The sequence below is a fragment of the Cupressus sempervirens genome, chromosome 4 (genome assembly GCF_028749045.1).
Source record: "Cupressus sempervirens isolate cs-2001-9-10 chromosome 4, ASM2874904v1, whole genome shotgun sequence".
In the NCBI taxonomy this organism is placed as follows: domain Eukaryota; kingdom Viridiplantae; phylum Streptophyta; class Pinopsida; order Cupressales; family Cupressaceae; genus Cupressus; species Cupressus sempervirens.
In genome coordinates, this window is record NC_143121.1 from 590,784,911 (window position 1) to 590,791,769 (window position 6,859).

The 6,859-nt window shown below is 39.0% G+C and overlaps 1 non-coding gene across 1 annotated transcript; it reads left to right on the forward strand.

The window, feature by feature from the left end:
* The first annotated feature begins 378 nt into the window (after positions 1-378).
* LOC149562589 (small nucleolar RNA SNOR75) lies at positions 379-458 on the forward strand. Its single transcript, XR_016364308.1, has one exon. It is a non-coding gene; the product is annotated as a small nucleolar RNA SNOR75 (small nucleolar RNA).
* The last annotated feature ends 6,401 nt before the right edge of the window (positions 459-6,859 follow it).

Sequence of the window (6,859 nt, forward strand, 5' to 3'; positions counted from 1 at the left end):
TGCGTGGTTTCTAGCCCTTCGATTTGGCCGGATTTTATAATGTGTCCATATAGAATGGTTTCTAGTGCTTATCCTTTAGTTTAGGGCCCGCCCGTAAGGCAATTAGAACGGGAAACCCCTACCTTTGGAAACCCTAATTTATTGGAAAGGAGGATGCAAACCCTAACGCTGGAAAACACTGTACCCTAAACCCTAGATCGTTAGCAGATCTGTATAAATATATATTCACAATTTAGCATCGTCATTGTTCGGGATGATTTGAAGGAGCAAAACGGTTAATATTTTCTCAGCCTTATCTTTCGTTGTTTCGATTTCTGTAGGCGCACATTGTTCATATACTCTAGTTTGCGCATTGTGTGTTTGAAATACTTAGGCAATTCTCGATGATGTGAATTTGATGACGAGTCTGATCTTTTCCATTCAACTGTGATGTGAATTGAGGCATTTGTCTGAGAGAATTGCACTTCCTTTAATCCGTTTACATTATATTTATTGTATGTTTTGTGCCGAATGATGAAAATAGATTGTTTTCACGACGGTCATCAGAGACAACTGTTTATGAAGATGATCTAATCTTTTTGTTTCTGATGGCTATGAGTAGTTTAAGGGTAGGGTTTGATATAAGTCTAGGGTTTTGTAATATTGTTTGGATTTGAATTGGCGTTATAGTTTTACCATCTGAAATTGTGATCTTTGTGATGAAAACTGATTTGCGACGTCCAATCGGAGGAGCTTTTTATTCACGAGCTCCGTTGAAGTTACAAATCACGGTTTGTCTGAAAGATCAAATATTATATGCAGTCACACTAATATTTTTAGGGTTCTTGTGTTACCGCTTGTGAGCTTTCGTTTTGTGCGAAGTTTTTCCTGGAATTAGCTTTTAGTGGATAGGGTGTATGACTTCTGCTTATCAATTATAACTGCTCTAAATAACTTCCTAGTATTGGGAAATTACATCTTCTATTCGGAATTAATTGTATGGTCCAAATGTCATTGGACTTACGGTACGAGTGAATTTCAGTGGGGATCGATTTTGTTCTACGGCAAGGGTGTTTTTCCGCCAGTATAGAAATTGAAAACGTAGAAATTCGTCTGTTTTCCCTTGTGTTTAACAAATTTTTTGTCAAGTTAATTTGGAATATGGAATATGGAGTGTATGGAGGTGATTTGAATTTTGAAATATGAAAGTCATAACCGTCTTTTTCGATCGGAAACAGAGATGTTCTGTAACAATCAATCTGTTTTAACAGCATTATAAAATTTTAAATATTTTTTCTAGACATTTGGTTGAAATGAGGTCTTTTTAGGTTTAAATGAATTGAATGTCTTGTTTGTAAAGTAAAGATCTTCAAGGCAAATCTCCTTAATTTGTTTCGATTCTGTTCACTTAGCGGCAAGGTACTGTATATACATCTCATTTCATTTACAATATTCCGGACAACTGATTTTTTTTTGCCCAAGCAGTTGAAATCTTGCCTCATTTCCGATATTCCGGACAACCGATTTTTTTTCCCCCAAACAGTTGAAATCTTGCCACACAAATGTCATCTTGGCCATAATTTATCTGGCTTTATGCACGCAGCTCAAACCCACTGAAACCATTCAAACAGGTTAACACTCCCATTTTTCCCACTGATTCCCCCTCCGGTTAGCCTGCAAGACAACCAGCCTAATTTAGTGCACTTAGATCTCATAAATGATATGTCAAAGTTGGCCAATTTGTTTTGTTTTGTTTTGTTTTGGTGTACTTCTGTTGTTGACTTGGGCTGAAACCTTGACTTGGGCTTAAAGCTAAGGTTTCAGGTTTCAGTGTTTGGATATCTATGAATTTGTAAATATGTTATATTCAACCAGACATCAACCAAAAAAATTAAAAAATAAATAAAAATAATCCAACCACCTGTGATAGACTATCATAAAACTCTCAGTCATTCCACCTGTGATAACTATCATGAAACCCTCAGTCATTAGACCCCTGGCGGTTATTGAGTCTTCTCTTAGCTTTTCCTTGTTTCTTATTAGATGGGTCAAAATCCTCTTCAATATCACCGTCAAAATCCTCTTCAATATCACCTTGAGTTTGGTTTCGAAGAGATATTTATCTGTGTTACAAACCCCCAATTTCGGTTTCAGTGCAATGTTTATTTGTGATGCAAACACCAGTGAAAGCATCAGAGGCTTTCAGCACAGAACTACCACCAGTATTTGGAAGCAGTGCCTAAATATGGATCTGATTCTCAATTGCACATTGGTCGGGGCATTTTTCTGAGACAAATTTTAGTGGAGGTCAATTTAGAGTGAACCATTATTAGAAATGAGGAAAACTTAAAATGCTCACAGAAAATTTTAAGTACTGGAGAGGACTTAGTACTTGAACACTAACTTTGTGCTTATCAAAGTGTGGTCTTGAAATTGCATTGCCTTCTTGAGATAGAGTGCAAGACAGCTCTAGTTTGTGTATGCAAAGAAAGTCGTGAGTAAACTACACTCTTTGAATAGACAATATAATCTCCCCCTAATCTTGTAGTTGGATGGGCATCAAAAAATAAAATTGGTCTTAGTCTCAGCCTCAGACAAAGAGCACAAGTGATCGCTCTGGTCATCTCTACCCATATGATGATCAGTCTGGATTCGTTATCGGTGGGAGCCAACTTTGAAAGATCCAAAGGAGATGCGTAAGGAATGACACCAATGTTGCGACAAGTAGCTAGGTTGTGTAATGATCACACAGTGATAACCAAGAAGTGCTCAACGTAAAAGTTCATCTTAAGACATAACCCCCCAACTGGGTTACTCCAGGTCATGGTGATATATTATCTATAAATGTCTGTCCTAAAATGCCCATTCAGCTCCTATTGTGATGGGAGGAGATGAGTGATAGCATCCAGTGAAAATTGGAAGGGAGGTGTTCAATATCAATCCTTATTGAGCTCAACAAAGAGGTTGTCTAAGTGTACCAACATTGACCTCTAGGGGAGGGATCTAAGGCAACAACAAAAACAAAGGAGCAATAGGCCAAGTAAGCATATCTGCGACGACCATCCATGCAATCCGCAAAGCCATGAAGCCAGTGAAGAAACCAAACCAGAGAAAAAATGACACCTAGTCTAAAAGGATGAGCCGAAAGAAGTTTCTAGAGGATGATCAAGAAGGTGGACAAATACAATGAATTATGTTGAACCAGATTGTAAACCCTAAGATCTACGGTGATCATGGAAAATGGCAAAGCAAGAATTACCTATTCAAGGAGGCATAGAGTTGAAGGAAAATGAGCATGGTGTGTGGAGAGTGAAGTGTGAGAGCAAAGCAAAAATAATTGCTTGCATAGATGTTATTAAAGTTGATATGTAAATTTGAGGAGAAGGCTTAAGTTTGTTGGAAGGAGAAGATTGACTATTTGAAGGGTCGCTAAGCAAGTTAAGGACAAAGATGACAATGGGGAACTTATCAATGAATCAACACATGAATCGAAACAATGATATGAACTTGCAAAAGTGAGTTGTAATCATATAGATCAAACCCTACTGTTTTCTTTCTAATAATTGCAAACAATTTGTATTGAAATCTTTTCAATAGAGGTTGATCTAACAATCATTTGAAGGACTTAACAGTCTATGTAAATCCTTTAGCAAGGTGACATTTTAAATGGAATGATCAAAGTCCTCTGACAATGCCACTCCTAATAGGGTGATTAAATCTTCTAATCAGGTCACATTTAACAATGTGCATTGTAACCTTTAATAGGGTTGGCTCCTAACAAAACTCACTTCGAAAGAGTGAAAAAGTGGGGACATGTTGGATTTTTTTTTCCCAAATTAGGTTTCCACGTAAAATCCTAGTGTCAAAGTTGTGATGACTGTTTTATATGTTTTACATTTGATAAGTTTACATTCAATAGTCTATTATGTCTAGGACAATAATTTGTTTATCAGTATAGTAGAGATCGATGGACAAGAAGATAAGCATGATAGTGAATGTTTTGATGTTTAATTGTTCAAATGATACTTATGGACCTTGAGTAATTGATTCATCCCCCCCCTCAGTTATTCTAAACATTTTTAACAAAGTTATCATCACAAATTTGGGGAAGATGAAATTCTTGGTGAAATTTCATCCATGATTCAAGTCAAGGTTTTAAAGAGTGAATTGCAAGAAATTCTGAGCACCCTTGGAGAAGAAAGTGATCAAGTGGACAAGCTAAAGAAAGAACCCCAAGTAATTACAAATCGATCTAGATATGAAGAATAGTTTGATAGTGCATTACAAGACACTGTCACCACTATGCTCTATAGGGGGTGTTAAATTATACCATTATAGAAGTCAATTTATTGTGAAATGCTCTTCAAGATGATCATGTAACTACGAGTGGCATGATTCACCATCAACTTCAACCTCCACAGGTCTTGTTGCTTGAGATTGAAATCGATAAGGATCTCATGAAATTGAAGGATGACCTCTCTTTAGTTGCGAGGGTGTGATGATCAATGAGATTCTACATGGATAATCAAAATATCTTCCTAAAGAAAAATCTGCGTGTAACCCTAGTAGGGAAGAAGATAAAGAACAAATTGGGTTGGTACTATAGTGAGACTTTTGATTTGAATAGATTGGAGACATTTGAGGGGGAGATTTATATACGTGAAAACCTAATCTTTCGAGAACACATGTAAACAAGAAAATGTTAGTTGTACATGCATATAAAGATTCAAGTAAAATTGAAATACAACTAATCTACTTGAGTTTTAGAACTAATGCAACTGAATGACAACAGTCCCCATGCAACCTCGGAGCAGCTCAACAAGGGCACCCACAAGAGGCCTTGTTGGTGTGCTCAATAATGAGGGATGTGAATGTGCTCTCCTCAAACACAACTATAAATGAATCCCACAATAGTGAAAGTATGAAAATGAGGTGATGAATTGTTGTGGTATCTACAACACACGCCCCATTCCTCACTAGGAATGGGGACTCCTTACTTTTTTCGACTCCTGGACTCAGTTCGGGAGTCGGGAGAAGAAAACTCAATTAAATAAATTAGAGTAAAAAAAGTTAATAAATTAAAAAAAAAAAAAAAAAAAAAAAAAATCTCGCACACGCGCTTTTGCAAAGGCAAGGAAGGGAGGTTATAAAACCCCCTTCGCCCCTTTTCTCTTCTTCACTTCATTTTTTTTTTAAGAGTGCTGAGAGGAAGGTATGAAACCTCCCCCCCTCCATTTCCATGAAATTTTCGCACTTGCGTGCGTGCAGGAGAAGAAGCGTGCAGCGCGCGCCCTTCTCGGCGCGACCATCGTCGTGGTGCCCTCTGGGTCGTGCGCCCTTTTGGACGTGCGACAACGCGGCCGCTGCGGGCGCCTTTTGGGCCACGCTCGCCGCACCGCCCTTCTGGATGCGCGCGTGTAGTCGTCGCGGTGCCCTTTTGGTTGCACGCGCACGGCCGTCGTCGCGCCCTTCTTGGCATGCGCGCAACATCATCGCTGCGCCCCTCTGGGACGTGTGCGCGTGATCGTCGCTGCGCCCCTTTGGGATGCGTGTGCGCGATCGTCGCTGTGCCCCTTTGGGATGCGCGTGCGCGCCACCACGCCCTTTGGGCTGCCGTCATGTTTTCAAACTCCATTTTGGTTTTTTAATTTTTTTTTTTTTTGGTTAAAGTCAAAAAAAAATAAATTTATCACAACAAATAAAATAAGTTCTAGAATATCAATTTTTTTAATGTTTTATATGTATCCAGTAATTAATCATTTTTTTTCTTTGTAATGTGCAGGTAACATAATCAAATGGCGTCCACATTCGGATCAATAACAAAGCCGGTTGTGTACAAATTCCAAGGCGTAACCCTGAAATCACGATTGCACGATGAACACTCTGAGATCAAAGACAGAACTTGGACACACAGACTTGGGAGAATTTTTAAGGGTTTGTAACAACTCAACTGAAAGATCTTCTTTGAGATTCGCCTTAATCTGGTCTGGATTGATAAATGCAGCATCACATCCTGGGACCTTTCAGTCAGCTGAATTGATTATGACCTTATCTCGACATTTGTTCCTGAGGAAAGGGTGGTAAAGAGCATCACTGGGGAAGTGGTCTTAGATCTACGACCTGATAATATCGAGAGAGTCTTTCACTTACCTAGAGCTGATCAGTTTATCAAGGTTTCATATGAAGTAGCTGAGAGGTGGCATAAGGATCATCATCAGGAGGCCATCGACATCATATATTCCTCATACTTCATTGAGAAGCCATCTCGGGGAAAGACAATCAGTAAAGTAGATATGGCTCAAGGATACATGAATGATGACATTGGATATTCAATCATTCTCCTGAGCAGAGTTATGGGATTGCCTGCAGCAGGTCATCTCGCTCCATTCATGATTAACTTCATTGAGACCATCAAAAACGCAAAGATGCCACTGGATTGAGCCACCACACTTAGTGAGAACGTGTGTGATCAGTTGTTGACAGTAAAGGACAAGAAAAAGTTCTATATGACTTCTTATGTGGTATATCTACTTGCAGCAAGAGCCACCAACTATCCCGGGTTGTACAAAAAGGGCAGTATGCAGGATCCTAATGCATGGCTGCATATAGTTTATCCTCAGCTAGTTAAGAAGAAGCTCTCGCCTCAAAGCAAAGAGTATAGGATTGTCAATGATGCCTTCATCTTTGCCATCATTCGATTCATTGAAGGGGATTATGGGAAAAGATTGTCTGATGAGGCTAAGGCACATATCACAGCTCTTGGTGCATATTTCATCCAGTTTCGAACATTCACATACCTTCTGTTGGTGGTGCATCCATTCATCCAAAGAAGCTCCCAAGGTACCCAAGTGACAAGTTGGTTCTAATGGAAAATTCTCGG